Genomic DNA, 15,181 nt, shown 5'->3' with positions numbered 1-15,181 from the left:
CTTCAGTGCACTGATCTCAGTTCTTGACTGGTTTTCTGCACCAGAACCATGGAACCAAGCTGAGGAGAAATTACTAATGTGCCAGAAGTGAGGTCCTGAGGGATCTCAATGCGAAAGAACAGTTCACAGACCAGGGAGGATTGGTAAGGAGTCCAAGGTTAGATAGAGCCTCTGCCAGATAAGGCTTTACCGAAGGTAAGTAACTTGTCCATCTGAGAGAGACTACCCGACTCAGATTCCATACCTTAAAATAGATACCAAAGCAATCTCTACTCAGAGGTGGGTCTGCGGAATGTCTTAGACTAGTCTGGAGGAACAAACTGGCAAAGTACCCATCTTGCCGGACCGGACTGTTGAGGCAGTAGTATTTGGCAAACATGTACAGTGATGCACTGTAGCTGCCTGACAGATGTCCAGGACTGGGACTCCTATCTAATGCAGCAGTCGCAGCTGTTGCTCTGGTGGCGTGAGCTCTTAAACCAACAGGGGGCTGTGTCTTGCCCACTGCGTAGCACATCATAATGCCAAGGATGATCCATCGAGAGATGGTTCTCTTTTGAATTGCCTACCCTTTTTTGTCACTGAAAATCCAACAAAGAGTTAATGGTCCACTGGAATTCTTTGGCACGATCAATATAGAACAATAATGATCTTTTTGGATCCAGACAGGTGAGTCTCTCCTCCTCTTTAGAAGGTTGAGGGAGGGGGGGGGGGGGGGGATGGACGAAGGTAGGCAGGGTGATGTTTTGACAAACGTGAAAAGGTGTGACCACCTTGGGGAGAAAGAATGCCCGAGTTGTAAGAAACAGCTTGTTTGGGAAGAATGAAGTGTAAAAAGGATCAACCTGAAGCACTTGCAATTTGCTAACCCTCCAGGAAGATGTTATCACCACAAAGAAGACAGTTTTGATTGTTAGGAGCTGTAGAGGACAGCTGTGCATCGGCTCAACATGTGCGGAAGGTCAGAACTAAATTCAAGACCCACTGGGGCATAATGAAGGGCGTAAAAAGAAGTGCTGTAAACTTTTAAATAATTTAGTCATAGCAGGGAAGTTAAACAGGAAAAGTTCATCCAGCAGAAGTGAATGGCAGTCAGATATCCTTTTACTGTGCCCAAAACAAAGCCTTGCCGGGCCAGGGATAGAATGAAAAGGAGAATTTCACATAAAGGTGCTGACAGAGAATCAGCTAATTTGGATATATACCAAGCCACAAACTTGTTCCACCAGAAGGCGTAGATGGTTTGGGGAGAAGAATGCCTGGCTAGTCGAGTAACCTCAGATATCTCGGGAGGGAGATCAAACACCCTCCAAGGTTACTGCTCAATCTCCACGCATGAAGGTGGATTGTGGACAGGTTCGGGTGCAATACTCTGCCCTCGTGCTGCAACAGAAGATCGTCCCGAATGGGCAGCCTGACTGGAGGACAGATGCTCAGGAGTTCAAGACAGCTTACGCTCAGTGCCCAGAATAAAGCTTCAAAGATGACTTGAGCCTGGTTCTTCTTGAGGACTCTGGACAGGAGTGGTATCGGCAGAAAGGCATATAGGAGCTCTGAGCTCCACTCACGACAAAATGCATCTCTAAACAAAAGCAGCCTTAAAACCTATAGCGTTCAGAAGTGCGGACATTGCTCACTGTTGGCAGTGTTGAATAGATCTAACCAAGACTCTCCCCAATCTTGGAAAAGACCTTGCACCACCTCCAGATGAAGACGCCATTCGTAATCCACTAGGCATTGACCGCAGAGTTTGCGTGCCCCGATGTTCAGAGAGCCAGACAGATGTTGAACAACCAGGATTATGTCCTGATGTTCCAGCCATGTCCAGATACGTAAAGCCTCTGGACAAAGTGTCCTCACGCCACCCAGCCCTGCTTGCAGAATACCACATGGGGGTTGAAACTAAATGTTTTTTTGTATGGTCACCCCCATGATATTGCAGGCTTTTTGACTCATAGTGCACCTGGGGCCAGCTAATCAGACCCCAGTGACAGTGCCCTGACTCTAAAGTGTACGTCGAATTGGCTGTGCCCAATCGGAAATGGCTAATTTACTTGTATGTTTCTAGTATATGGCACCCTGGTACCCAGGGAATGTAAGTTAGAAGGGTAACCCAGGGCTTGCAGCACTGGTTGTGCCACCCTGCAAACCCTCCCCCCCCAAAGTAAAACTTGTACCCCAGTCTGCCACAGCATATTGGAAGAGCAGTCATACACTACTAGCCCTACTCTGTCATTTAAAGCAATGGCAAAGGCACCACTTCCCCAGTGCATCTGCATAAGCCACCCCCTCTGGCACACCTATCGAGTCCCAAGGCAAAGTGAGGCATATTTTGTTTAACCACAAAAGAGCTGCTCCTAAAGTGATAACTACTATAAGGTTTGAGTTATATTGTGAGTGGGGACATCTCACAAAAAGTAACAGACTGGTCTCACACACCACCTGGTGTCATGCTTCATCATTGACCAGTCCTCGCCCTCTAAAACCTTGGTTTGATAGAGGGCGGGCATACACCTGACGACAGGGATGCACTTCTAAACTACACCGGGGAGGAACCCGAGCAGTCGCCTAGGATTCACGCAGGAAACTTACCTTGAGGCAGTTCTGACAAACAGGGGTTTTCCCTCCCCTCCTCCCATGGGGCCAGTAGCTTTGGTTTTTAGGGCTTGAATCTAGGAGCCATCCAATTGTGGAGTGTGACATTGATCACGCCCACACAGTGGTACATTCTTGCCACTTTTGGTAAGAACGGAGCCCCCATTTACATATTTAGGTCGTGATGAATGCCCTGGACCCTCCTGGGCCAAGATGGAAGAAACATGTCGACCTCTAATACAACGGTCAGGGGACACTAATTCCCCCACATACCGCCACTTGCTTTTAACATCATATAGTTACCTTTCACATTAAAAACACAATGAGGATAACTATAATGATTTTTAATCTCACTCACTTATACACGGGCCCCCACTTAGTTTAGAAGTGCATCCCTGTCGTCAGGTGTATGCCCGCCCTCTATAAAACCAAGAGGTCAAGGACTGGTCAATGATGAAGCATGACACCAGGTGGTGTGTGAGACCAGTCCGTTACTTTTTGTGAGATGTACCCACTCACAATATAACTCAAACCTTATAGTAGTTATCACTTTAGGAGCAGCTCTTTTGTGGTTAAACATTCATTGTTGGAGGCTGCTAGCTCCTAAAACCCCGCGCCTCTTGTTCCCTCCTCCACACAGTGTGGAGCTCATGTGTTTTTGATTAAAGTGAGGCATATGACACAGGCAGAACACGTACTTTACATCTCCTGACAGTAAACATGCAAAGGAAAATGCTACTTACCAGTATACATCTGTTCTCGGCATGTAGAGCTGCAGATCCACACACTGTGCATAGATTGCCGTCTGGTGTTGGGCCCCGGATGTTTACACTTTGTTATTGTCTTGGAAAAAGTCTTGGGAAGTCACAAGATAGGTGACTCCTCCTTCGGACAATAGTGCACATGGGCATCGACTCCATCGTCACATTGTTTTTTCGCAAGAAGGGAAATGATGGAGTTTTGTGAGAAAGAGAAATAGATGTCCATGTATGTTGTATCTAATTGAGATAATACTGGAACAGATAAAGGTAGCCGGGGAGGTGGGTGGGCGTGTGTGGATCTGCAGCTCTACATGCCAAGAAGAGATGCATACCGGAAAGTAGCATTTTCCGTTCGAGGCATATGAGCTGCAGATCACACACTGTACATAGATTGCATAGCAGTACTCCTCCTTAGCGGCGACCACCAGTATCTGTTGAAGTAGTTTGAAATAGCGTTTTGAGTACAGCTTGGCCCACACTAGCTTGTTGTTTTGCCTGCACATCTACACAACAGTGTTTTGTGAATGTGTGCGGTGTAGACCATGCAGCTGCTTTGCAGATGTCATCTAAGGAAATGTTCGCTAAAAATGCCATAGAGGCCCCTATTTTTCGGGTAGAGTGGGCTTTAGGGGGCATAGACAGAGTACGTTTTGCCTTGTGATAGCACATTTGTATACATTTGACAATCCACCTTGCAATCCCAGACTTTGATATGGGATTGCCTTTATGTGGTGGTGAGAAGGATACAAAAAGTTGATTTGTTTTACGAAAAGATTTTGTTCTGCCAATATAGTAAAGGAGTGCTCTTTTTACGCCTAGAGTATGGAGAGCTCTTTCTGCTACTGGTTGTGGTTGCGAGAAGAACACTGGTAACTCAACAGATTGGTTAAGATGGAAGGGAGAGATAACTTTAGGAAGGAATTTTGGATTTGTCCCGAGAACCACTTTGTTATGATGGAGTTGTAAAAATGGTTCTTGAATAGTTAGTGCCTGTAGCTCACTGACTCTTAAGAGATGTAATGGCCACAAGGAAAGCGACTTTCCATGTACGAAATTGTAGCTCACATTTATGCAGAGGCTAAAATGGAGGGCCCATTAATCTTGTGAGGACGATGTTTAGATTCCACACTGGGGAGGGTGGTACCCTGGGAGGAATTATTCTTTTGAGGCCTTCCACAAATGCTTTAATGGCAGGCACCTTGAACAATGACAGATGTTATCTATTTTGTAGGTAAGCTGCAATGGCAGCAAGATGTAGTCTAATTGATGTGTATGCTAGATTACATCTTTGAAGATGCAGCAGGTAACATATGATGTGCTGAGTGGAGGCATCTAGAGGATTGATGTTATTGTTACAGTATCTAACAAATCTTTTCCACTTGGCTGCATAGCAGGCTCTAGTGGTGGGGCGCCTAGCTTCTTTGATAACGTTCATACAATCAGGTGGAAGATTGAGATAACCAAACTCTAGGACTTCAGGAGCCAGAGCGCCAGGTTGAGCTGTGCTGGATCTTGGTGTCTGATCTCTCCATGGTTCTGTGTTAAGAGCTGTGGGGAGAGGTGTAGTTTTTGGTGCGGGACTACTGATAGTTCCAGCAATGTTGTGTACCACAGTTGTCTGGCCCATGTTGGAGCAACAAGGATCAGTGTTAGTGACTGTTGTTGCAGCGTGCACACCACTAATGGAATGAGTGGGAGAGGTGGAAAAGCATACGCAAATCTGCCTGACCACTTCATCCATATCGCATTGCCTTTGGACAATGGGTGTGGATATCTGGCGGCGAAGATTGGGCATTTTGTGTTGTAATGTGCGGCGAAGAGATCCATCTCTGTCTGCCCCCACATAAGAACTTGTGGATGAAGTTCCCATTCGTGATTCTGTTGTGTCTGCCAACTTAACAGATCTGCCATGTGATTTTGAATTCCTGGGAGATGTTGGGCTAAAAGGAATATGTTTTGAGGAATAACCCACCTCCATATTCTCTGTACTAGTTGAAAGAGCTGGAGAGAGTGCGTCCTCCCCTGTTTTTGCAAATAGTACATTGCTGTCATATTGCCCGTGCAGACTAAGACAGTTTTGCCTGATATCTGTTTCTGGAATGATTTTAATGCCAGAAAGATTGCTAGTAACTCCATGAAGTAGATGAGCTCCCCAGCCGGTGAGCGATGCTTCTGCTGTTAGCACAATCTGTGGAACCGTCTCTAGGAACGGTCGCCCTTTGGAAAGGTTTTGGGTGTTCCACCACTGCAGAGAGTGATGTGTGCAGCCGTCCACCAACACCAGATCTGTTAGCTGACTTTGAGCTTGGTTCCACTGTCGTGCTAAGCATTCCTGTAAGGGGCGCATCTGGGGTCTTGCATGAGGCACTATGATTATGCAAGAGACCATTATCCCTATGAGTTGCATGAACACTCGAGCTGGAAGTGAGTGTTGCGGCTGGAATCCTGTTTGGGTGGAATGTTTAGGGGAGTTGAAGTGAGCTCTAGGCAATAACCTGATTGGATGATTTGTCTCACCCACCTGTCCGTGGTAATGTTGTTCCAGACGGGTAGGAACTGTAGCAATCTTCCCCCGACCGGAGTAGTGTGTTCCAGGGGGAGTGGAGGGAAGTCATTGTTTAGGGGTGGAGGCGGTGCCAGTATTGGTAGTTTTGCCTCTACCCTTGTTGTTATTGCCCCTATAGCCTCTGTTAGATGAGGTCTGGGTGGAACTCTTGTAGGAAGTGGAGGGGTTATCAGTGGTACAACCTCTAGAGGCACCCCTATAAGAGGAGCGACAAAAGGAACTTCAAGGAGCTTGCGATTGCAAAGCTCCCATTGATTTGGCAGTGTCCGTATCCTCTTAACCTTCTCCAAAGATTAATCTACAGTGGGCCCAAATAGGTGTTCCTGGTCAAACGGTTGATTTAATATGGTAGTGTGAAACTCTGGTTTGAAGCCCGAAATGCGTAGCCACGCATGTCTGCGTAAAAGGACACTGGTATTAATAACTCAGGATGCTGTGTCTGCAGCATCCAGAGCACAAGGAATGGAGGTATTAGTTATGAGCTTGCCTTCCTGGATGAGATCATTGGCTCGTGTTTTACATTGGTCTGGAAGGTGTTGTAGTAGGGTCTCTAGCTCGTCGTAGTGTGCCCTATCATACCTAGCGAGCAAAGCCTGTGTGTTGGCAATTCTCCATATGTTGACTGCTTGGGACGCTGTTCTTTTACCAGATGCGTCCAGCAGTTTTGACTCCTTATCAGGAGGTGGAGCATCTCCTGTGGTTTGGGAGTTAGCCTTTTTCCTGGCGTTGGAGACCACTAAGGAATCCAAGAGTACCTGCACTTTAATGTCAACAGGGTCAGCTGGGGAAGACTTGTACTTCTTTTCTACCCTGGGGTTAATGACTCTGGCCCTTACAGGATCCTTACACACTTCAGGAGCATGTTTGATTACCCCTTTTAACATTGGGAGAATGGAAGTGGACCTTTGGGATGGTACAAAAGTGTCCATGAGGAAATCTTCCTCTACAGGATCTGTGTGTAAGTTCACCCGTGGTATTCTGCTGCTCTGTGTATGAGCTGAGTGAATCCTATAGTATCCTCTGGAGGGGATGATCTAGATGTCATCCTGTGGTGTCGGGGACATCTGGTGTGCCATAATCAGCCCATGGGTCTTTTGGGGTACCAGGAGGACTAGGTTCCCCTAAGGATTGATCATCTCCTTCGTCCTCAGATGTGTCGTCATCATCCTGAGGTGGAGGAGATGGTGAGGGTACTGGAGAGGGGATAGGAGAGTGGTGTGGAGGAGGAGGTGGAGAAGGAATCCTTAAAGGAGAAGTTGCCATGTCTCTCTTCTTTAATGGAGGTGAACCTGGTACAGGTTTGTCCATTTTCCTTTTCTTGGAAGGACTAAGTATAAGTTGACCTGTCTTAGGGTCTTTTTGGAGAATTTTTTGGGTTGGATCAGGTCGCAAAAGCTCCTCCTCTGGAGTGTGTTGTTCCGGTGTCGATTTTTTCGGATCCGATTGTTTGTGCAGAAGTATTGGAGTCATTTGATGCTCCTTAGGTCTGGAATTGGGAATTTTCATGGGTTCCGGTGGGGTCTTCGGCACCGGTTGTTTGCTCGGTTCCAAGGGTTTTTTGGGCTCCGAAGGCTGAGCACCCGAAGTCTTTGGAACCGGGTGTTTACTTGGTTCCGACAATTTTTTAGGAGCCAGGACGTCCGTACTAGTGGATTTCGGTGCAGAGGGCGCCGATGTAGAACCAGACGTTGGTGTGGAGGAAGGCAGTGGTTTCTTCTTTGGTGCCAGGGATGGAGTTTGCTGTCTCGATCCCGAGTGGCCTGAAGGCTTGTGTATCGACTTCTTTGCCGAGCCCAAAGGCGGGGCGTGAGAAGTTTTGTCCCGGCGTGCACCTAGGCCCAAAGGTGAAGGTGTGACCGAAGCCTTATTGGGAATGGGTGGGGTGGGGGGGGGGGGGGGGGGGGGGGGGGGAGGGGTCGACGTCAGTACTTACGACCCGCTGCCCCGAAGTGATGTCTTCGACTGAGTTGCCCCCTTGGATCTGCTCCTGCTCCAGTACGTTGATGCCTCCCTGGAAGATGTTGTCCGGGATCGATGATGATTGAACCATGGTTCTTCGAGCTAAACGATCCCAAATTGTCTTCTTGGAGCGGAAAGAGGCACAAGCTAGAAAGTCTTTGGCCTCGTGCTCGGGTGAAAGGCAGAGGTTACACACCTCGTGAAGACCGGCTTGTGGAAATTGGATCCACATTTAGGACACTTTTTGAAGGGAGTCCTTTCCATGAGCCAAAGGCCTAATGGCACAGGTAGGCCCGAAGGCCTGCGTCGACGACCGGAATCGAAGAATTCAAGTTTGAAGAGATGTGCGTCGAATGGGAACGCGATCGAAATAATTCAGAAGAATGGGTGAAGGATTTTGCGTCGAAAAGTAGATCGGTAACGACACCAAACTGGAGCGCGATGAACACATCCGAGCCCAATGGCGAAAAAAACAATCTAACGATGGAGTCGATGTCCATGCGCACTTTAGTCCAAAGGAGGAGTCACCTATCTCCTGACTTCCAAAGACTTCTTCCAAGACAGTAAAGTGCAAACATCCGGGCCCAACACCAGATGGCGATCTATGCACAGTGTGTGTTCTGCAGCTCATAGGCCTCAAACACTACTGTTTTTACAGTGTAAAGAAGCGGCTGTCGAATTGACAAGTACAGGATTACACGCTGAACCCGTCGTCTGTGCTAAATCCTGAACGGTACAATCAATGTGGGCACTCCAAGTTATCAAACATCTCGTTACATTAAGCCCAATCTGTATCTCAAGTCAAATTAATGTAAGTTGTTTGTGTGCAGCTTAAGCAAAGCTGTCACTTTGTTCCCTTTAAAACTCCTGTGCCTTTTCCTCGAGAGAGCTTTCTGCCCTACTGGAGAGACATGACGACTCCTCTCAGGAAGGAGAACAATGAGGGATTGCATGTCAGGGAGATGCTATCTCCGTCCTGCAGGAAGCCACTTAGGTGTTAATCCCAAAAGGAGGCCTGTGAAGGAGAAGCCATGTTTGAAGGGCAAATGGGTCACACTAAGGAGGAGAGAACTGCTTAAGGACTCCTCCTCCTGTGAAGGTAACCATTCTTGAGGACCTTTCTGGTCCCCCTCACAAGCTCCCTGCTGGAGTTGTTCGCCCCAAGTACTTCTAACCGCCTGCAATGACACTTGCCCACATTTTCATTGAAGAACTTCCCATGTGTCAAAATCGCCGACTTTGCCAAGGTTCGTTAGCAGTTGAGTGAAATTGATTTGATTTATTATTGCTTGTAAAATCTATATCTCCGGAACTTTCTAGTGGATCTTCTAGTGTCTAAAATCTTATAAAATACAAAATATCTTCAATTGCTTTGGTGCCTTTAACTGCTTTACACTTGTTCCGTAGTGTATGCCTTGCTGCTCATTGCCACAGCCTCCCAGGGTTGAACTGAGGGTTTGATATAAAACCCAAGGGTCATAAAGGGGTCGGTAAGTATTACATGCTAATGTCACACAACCACACCATATAATACACCCCATTTCCTCACAGCAGTGGTGTTGCGGTGAACACCTGAACTAGCCTTCCCTTGATGGAAGAAAGAAGGGCTTTCAATGCCAGTTGGATCGCTCTCAGCTCAATCAGACTGATGTTGAGCAGAGTCTTTGCCAGAGACAAGAGGTCTCTGATCACAACCTCTACTAGGTAGGTGCCCCATCCCAGAAGTGATGCATCTATCACCACTATGAGCTTTCGGTGGGGAAGAGAGAGGTCTACTGTTGACTCTATCGCAGTCCCTAAGTCAACACTGCAGGTTTTTTGCAGTTCCTCTGACCTCTGCAGGTGGGCTGCAACCACCCCAGGGAACACCCGAGGGGCAATCGTAAGGCCAAAGGAGAGCACAGCGACTGATATTGCCCCATGTCCATCCTGAACCCTATAGGAAGGCGGCTCTTTATATAGTACACTAAAAAGAGGTATACTGTGTATAGAGTCCAGGTATCTCTTATAAGTGGACAGACACATGCTTTAACAATCCCAAAGTGCTCTATTTGTGGTAGTGTGGTGGAGCAGCCTTAGGATTATCAGAGGGGAGTGTTAGGCATTTGTTGCATACACAGTGTCAATAAATGATACACACTCAAGGAGGAGATCCAAACCAATTTAGAAAAATAAATCTTTTTATACATAGTTCAACACCAAGAACTTCTTAATTGAGTAAGTACTTTTCAGGGTTTCAGTTTTACAGTTATTAGCAATCTTAGCAAACGGTGCTCTTTTACATGGTAATGCTTTTCCTCTGGAAAGAACATTTACTGCATGTAGGTATTTGCAATATGATTTTGAGGGTCCCCTTTAGGTCGTGGAGTGTTAGGGGCCAAGGTCCCAAGTTCCACCAGAAGTTTGGTTTTACCTGCCCTAGTGTGTCCGGGTGGAGAGGTGCTGGAGGTGTTGGTAGCCTGGTGCACTTCACCATCATCAAGGAGGGTGGCCACCTAGGAAAACGCTGCAGAGGGGGACTTGGGGACAAGTCCAGGAGCTTCCAACCAGAGGACCAGTTTGTGAGGGTCCTGGGAGCAAGGCAGAAAATTCAGTGTTTGTGGACCCAGGGCGGGAAGCTTGGGTGCAAAGGTTTTCAGTTGACTGGCCCTCATGTTTTGTAAGCGGTCACAGTTCACAGATGGACCTGCACAGAGGGTCAAAACTGGACAGCTGGGCCACTCTCTGTACTGACCTCTGTGGAGCAGACATCCCTTGTCGGCTGGTCGGTCTTCTTATTGTTAGAGTCCGGATTGAACTCTAAACATTAATTGTTGTCGCAAGGGATCCAGTAACCCAGGTATCAGTGTAGGGAGTCTCGTAGGGGTCCTGAAGTCACCAAACTTGGCAAGGACCTCTTTGAGTATGAGGACCTCCTCCTGGACGGCTATTGTATTGATGGACCCAGTAGTTAGCCGCTTCTTTGAACTGGATGCTGTGGTCGGTGCAGGCAGAATGCAGGGGAGTGGCTCCTCCACTCCAAGGGAGATGCTGGCTGGTTTTTGAAGTACAGGCAACCCTCTGAGGCACAGCTGCAGGATGAGTCAGGACTTTACAATTGTCGAGTCTGGAGCGGGCAGGCAGGGTTTGGCAACAAAGACCACAGCAACCTTCCGTTCTTGCCTTGATTGGCTCTTCGGTGTCTTCTTCTTTAGTCAAGTGAATCTAAAGTTCTGGTATCCGGGGGCCACCTAAATACTCACTTCAGGGGCTTTAGTGGTGCCTTGAGTAGTAGCCAATGGGCTACTTCTCCTAGAGGTCACTACGCCCTCTATATGACCACTTACTGCGGGAAGTGGGCATAAACCATGTCCCAGTGTTTCAAATTCTGCTATCATCAAGATGACTGAAGTTTCCTAGAGTGGGGCACATCAGGCAGCTCACCTTAGGGGTATATCTGACCTGGGTGTGCTAATTTCCCACCTGTCCTGGTGCCAAATGGGTCTCTGTGCAGGGGGTGGCATCTCCCAGGTCTGGGGAAGCCCGGGTTGCATATCAAAGGTGGCAGATGCTTTGAAGACTCTGACCTTGGTATGCTGGTCTACTAGCCATCCCGCTGGAGGTGTCCATATATCCTACCAGAGTAGGCATTGTTCCTGACCTCAGGCCGTGGCTCTCAACTCCTAGGGACTCAGAAGCAGGTCTGTGGGGGCAGGCTGGACTGCACCAGTCAGCCAGCACACTAAAGGACTAGTAGGGTTAAGGGGGTGCCTCTAAGGTACCCTCTGGGTGCATGTATTAATAAATCAATCACTGGAATCAGTGAGAATGTATTGAAATGAGGTGTTTGCTACCAAACACCTTTGGTTTCAGTGAAGCCATTGTGAAGCTGGGGAAATCGTAATCACCAGTGCCCAGTACATATTCTTAAGATGGCTTCCCTGTCACTTGTAATGTCCAAGAATCAACCTTGTCATCACAGGGACATACCTGCTCACGCAGATATGTCCACACATGTAATATAATGCACCCTGCCTTAGGGCTGTAAGGCCTGCTGTAGGGGTGACTTACATATACTACATGCAGTGTCTGCTGGCATGGCAATGTTGTGTTTTCACTTTTGTCTGCACCATTTCACGTAGCCTGCAACAGCAGTCTGCATGAGATGGTGAGGGGTCCCTTAGGGTTGCACAATACATGCAGCAGCCCTTAGGGACCCTCTTTAGTACCCATGCCCTAGGTACCAGTGGTACCATTTACTAGGGACTTACCGGGGTGCTAAAGGTCTTGCCGATTTAGGAACAAGTGCATAAGGGAAAGAGATTTGGCACTGAGGACATTGACAGCAGGAACCCAGTGCACTTCAGTCAAAATTGCATCAGATACCAGGCAGAAAGTGGGGGTGACTATGTCAAAAAGGGGCACTTTAATACATCCCCCCCCCCCCTCCAAAAAAGAAAATGAGACTAACCTTTCCTAAGAGAGTCTTCATCTTAAGTGGAAAAACCTGGAAAGGCCACCTGCATTTGCATGGTCAGCCTCAGGTCTATCCTTCACTGTAAGGTCCATTTCCTGTCGGAGACGGACCACCTCAACCGTTTGGGGTTTTCATATTTCATTTGCCTCAGCCATCCGAGAGGCCTGTGGTCAACTTGAACAAGTAAGTGAGTACCAAACAGGTATGAAGTCAACTTCTTCATGAACCAAATCACAGCAAAGGCTTCCCTCTCAATGGCACTCAAACGCTGCTCTTTGGGGAGTAACCTCTTGCTAATGAAAACAACAGGCTGATCAAGGCCATCATCATTGGTCGTGCTCTCCATGCCACTGGAATCAAGCTATCCTGGCTGAAGAGGGGTGAAACCCTGAAACCAGTCCTAGGATGCTTGGTTCCAGTCCAGGGAGGACCTGGCTTGGCAGTTCGGGCTGGGCTGTTCCCATCCATGAGGCACAGGGTCAAGACTGATTTGCATATGGCTGGGTTCAAACTGGAATGGCATGGTGAGCAAAAGAACAATGGATTTAGGCCCAGATCTCTGTACTGGGGTGAATGTATGACATTGTTCTGCATTCTGTCCATTAACTGTTGTTTTTGCACCTGGGATAGGACCGCTCCTATCTCATGCTTAGAGTCATCATTCTGCACTATGAACTGCTTAGAATAATCTGGAGCTTTAAGAATGAGTGATGTGCTCATTGCTTACTTCAGAGTGTCAAAAGCCTTTTGACAGCTGACTGTCCAGTTTACTTCCTTTGGCAACTTCTTGGGAGAACAGTTCTGTGAGGGGTGCAAAAATGGTACATTACCCCTTCACAAACCTTCTGTAGTACCCAGTCAAGTCAAGGAATGCCCTGTACTTGAATCTGGGCAGGCAGAGCTACCCAGTCCACAAATGTCTGGATCTTGGATTGTAAGGGTTAAACTTGACATCCGCCTACAAGGTGGCCCAAGTATACAACAGAGCCCTGCCCTATCTGGCACTTGATAATGAGGCCTGCACTCTACAAAGCCTTAAGGACCTTTCCAATCTGGATCAGGTGATCCTGCCAAGTGGAGCTAAAGACAGGAATATCATCTAGATATGCTGCACTAAAAGCCTTCAATCCAGCAAAGACTTTATTCACAACCTTTGGAAGGTGGCAGGGGTATTCTTTAGTCCACATGACATTACAGTGAATTGATTATGTCTATCTGGGCTCGAAAATGATAATTTTTCTTTTGCTGCTGGGATCAGACCAATCTGCCAGTACCCCGATGTCAAATCAAAAGTACTGAGAATCTTGGCTGTCCCTTGCCTGTTAATAAATGTATTAGCCCATGTGCATATGCCTCAGTGAGAGCATTGAAACCTCTATCATCCACACAAAACCTCAGCTCTGGTTTAGTACCTCTGAATTGAGACTTCGGGATTAAGACCACTTGGCTAGCCCCAGGACTTTCAGAGGGTTCAATCACCCCTAGCTCCAGCCTCTTGCTCACTTCAGCCCTGATGCTTTCCTTTACTTGGTAGACTGTCTATTTGATTCTTGACAGGTAGGCTGTCACCAGTGTCCACCACATGGGTAAACCCGCTAGTCTGATCAGGGGTAAATGAAAAGAACCCAGCATACTGCCCCAGGACTTGCCTGCAGTCAGCTTGCTGTTGGGCAGAGAGGGTGTCTGAGAGGCTAACTTCATCAACTGTCCCATCTTTAGGGCTGTGGGAAAGAAGGTCAGGGAGAGGGTCACTCTATTCTTCCTGATTCTCATCTGTGACCATCAGCATGGCCACATCAGTCCTGTCATGGAGAGGCTTTAGGCGGTTCACATGGATGTCCCTGTGAGGACTCCTGCTAGTGCCTAGGTCAACTAAGTTGGTTACCTCACCTTTCCTTTTAATGATAGGGTAGGGACCACTCCATTTGTCCTGGAGGGCACTGGCAGCCACATGCTCCAGTGCCATATCTTCTGCGCTGGCTGGAACTTCATCACCGCGCTGTGGTGGCGCCTATAAAGGCCCTGCGCACGTCACTTCTGGTGCAGAGCTGGGCGACCCCCGTGCGGAGCTGGACGACCCCCGTGCGGAGCTGGACGATGCCACCTACAGCCATGCAGCAGTACTGCTCACAAAAAATATTCTGATCCAGTCTGATGGCTGGGGATAATTCTAAGGTAAGAAGGCATCCAACCCCACTAGCATTCTGTGGGTCCAAATAACGTCTTGCATCGTTGTAATGAAGGAGAAGTAAGTTGTCCACCTCCTCACTGTAGTTGACATTGTTGGGAACATTTTGGATCCCTCGGCCTGTGTCTGAATCAGAGTCAAACACAGCCTCTTAACCTCTGATAGTACTGACATCAAAAAAAGGGGAGGAATGCATTTTTGTCTAGTTGGTTGCGCCTTGGTGATTTTGTGGCACTATATCAGCCTCCAGTGGGTTAACTTTGGTTCCCACTTGGAGACGGGTGTTGGGATCAGATCCGGCACAATGTCACTAGTATCAACTTAAGCATGTACGGGACTGGCATGGAACATGGGGTGAGGGCAGAAGTCAGTTGGTGCTGGGGTTGGACCTGCCAGGCAAAGTGCGACCGGGGGTCCCTGCAGTTTGTAGGGCCTGAAGGTGCTTCACAGGGAGCAGGTAAAGTCCTGAAAATTTGAAGTGTGGCCATTTTGAAGTGCTTCTGCTCTGAGGACAACAGCAGCCCAGGAAATTAAGCGTGCGTCAAGACCAGCCACTGAATGGGCCTTTAAGTATGAGGACCCCAGGGAAGAAGGTTCCTTACGAGTACCCGCAGCATAGCTTCTTGCCTGAGTGGCAAAAGGGGGTGAAATCCTTC

The 15,181-nt window shown here is 47.9% G+C and overlaps 1 protein-coding gene across 1 annotated transcript in view; it reads right to left on the bottom strand.

Moving 5' to 3' along the window:
• The window catches only part of SMG1 (SMG1 nonsense mediated mRNA decay associated PI3K related kinase), a 1,471,505-nt gene that overhangs the window by 240,130 nt on the left and 1,216,194 nt on the right, over window positions 1–15,181 (bottom strand). The window lies entirely within an intron of this gene.

The sequence above is a fragment of the Triturus cristatus genome, chromosome 10 (genome assembly GCF_964204655.1).
Source record: "Triturus cristatus chromosome 10, aTriCri1.1, whole genome shotgun sequence".
NCBI classification, from domain to species: Eukaryota; Metazoa; Chordata; class Amphibia; order Caudata; family Salamandridae; genus Triturus; species Triturus cristatus.
The sequence above is the reverse complement of the archived record's forward strand: the minus strand, read 5'-3'. Positions and strand labels throughout refer to the sequence as shown.